The sequence below is a fragment of the Zea mays genome, chromosome 6 (genome assembly GCF_902167145.1).
Source record: "Zea mays cultivar B73 chromosome 6, Zm-B73-REFERENCE-NAM-5.0, whole genome shotgun sequence".
NCBI classification, from domain to species: Eukaryota; Viridiplantae; Streptophyta; class Magnoliopsida; order Poales; family Poaceae; genus Zea; species Zea mays.
Genome location: NC_050101.1, coordinates 172608732 through 172610434, shown reverse-complemented (window position 1 = coordinate 172610434; position 1703 = coordinate 172608732). Strand labels below are relative to the sequence as shown.

Sequence of the window (1703 nt, the reverse complement as noted above, 5' to 3'; positions counted from 1 at the left end):
CGCCGTGCCTTGACGGTAGATACCTGCTTCTTGGCCCTGATGCTGAGCTAAACTACTCAGAGATCAGCAAGTTCTCTAGGAAGGATGCAGTGGCATACCCAAGGTGCAGTTTATCTTGGAATGATCTTAGATTAAATAAATGTTTAAGTTCCTGATTCCTGTGGTATCTATGTACATTTTAGCTCTTTATTACAATGGTCTTGGTAGTATCTGTATGTGAATGCAGCAGGGCCAGAAGAACATGGTGTGAGTATCAAGTACTGGCCCCTTGTCAATGTTTTGATAGGCACCGTTTATGCAACCCTTTCCAAAAATCAAATTGCTGTGCAGGGAATTCTTTGACCTACTCCTTTCTCCGGCATCGAAAATCTTGAACACCTGGTTTGAGGTCAGCATTAGTCCCATCTTAAACGCTTCTGTTCACATTGATCTCTGTGGTTGCTTTATTTCAATTGGCAGCCTTCACCTAATCTTCTTTAATCTGTGAACAAAAGGGCCTCTCATTGACTACTGTCTACTGCAGAGTGAGGTTTTGAAGGCCACTCTTGCAACTGACGCCGTGATAGGAGCTATGGTGAGGGCACTTTGAATGGATTAAGCAAAATATTTTGCCTAGCACGTTGGCATTTGACTGCTGGATATCCCTTTTATATGCTGGTGTGCACACTCCAGGTTCTGGATATGTTCTCCTACACCATGTCATGGGGGAGACTGGTGGTCAGCGTGGTGTTTGGGCGTATGCTTCTTGCTTTGACTCTCTAAGACACCTCTTATTTTTGTTAAATTTTCAGTAGGGACTTTGATTATGTTTCATCAACTGGTGTGAATATCCACTGGATGGGCAAGCAAGTTTTCAAGGACTAGTGTTATAGGAAATGGCATCATACTATGCAGTCAAATCTGCTTGTTAGTATGTTAGGTTTATTATTAGTTCTTTCACCCGTTCAGCATTGTTCAATTTTGGGTTATATACAGGGCTTGGATTGAATGAAGAGGTTCGACCCAACATGGATTCGAAGACAAAGTTCAGTGATGTCAAGGGAGTTGATGAAGCTAAAGCTGAACTTGAGGAAATTGTTCACTACCTACGAGATCCTAAGGTGAATTGTTTTAGTCAGGCACACTATTTGTCTGTGATGACTGATGAGATAGAACAATGATTAACATTATGTCTAGTCCAATATGCCCATTATTTGACTATGTTGTATTGCTGTTGGCATGTACCAATATTTCATGGCAAATCTTATATCCCAAGTTTTTTATATGCTTAACAGTCCGCACTTGAAGAAATCTTATATCAGTTTGAGGAAAAACTCCAAGCTGAAAGAGAGGAAGCTGCTAGGAAGCAGGAAGAGTTGCAAGCACAACTACAAGCTCAACATGCCGCACTTGAAGAAAACCAAAGTTTGCTGCGCCAGGCCCAAGAGGAAGTGAAGGGGATGCATACCAAGTTTGAAGAGACCAATGCACTGCTACGAGCTGTCCTGAAACTTCAGAAAGATTGAGGTAGGGATGCATACCAAGTCTGAGAATGATGCCTTTGCTTAATGTTTTTTCTACCTTGCTAGAACATATCTGTGGTTAGAACTTTGTCAGAACTACGTGCAATCTGTTTGAATGCTTCAAACCTTTGTGGTGGAACCTTTGTATGTTTGAACCTCTGTTGTGGAAGAACTAGTGTGCTGGAATTGTGTATGACTTGT

General features: G+C 41.6%; 1 long non-coding RNA gene across 1 annotated transcript; it reads left to right on the top strand.

Moving 5' to 3' along the window:
• The first annotated feature begins 207 nt into the window (after positions 1–207).
• On the top strand, positions 208–580 carry LOC103630651 (uncharacterized). The gene is made up of 3 exons (XR_555181.3): positions 208–246; positions 331–388; positions 524–580. It is a non-coding gene; the product is annotated as an uncharacterized lncRNA (long non-coding RNA).
• Positions 581–1703: the final 1123 nt, after the last annotated feature.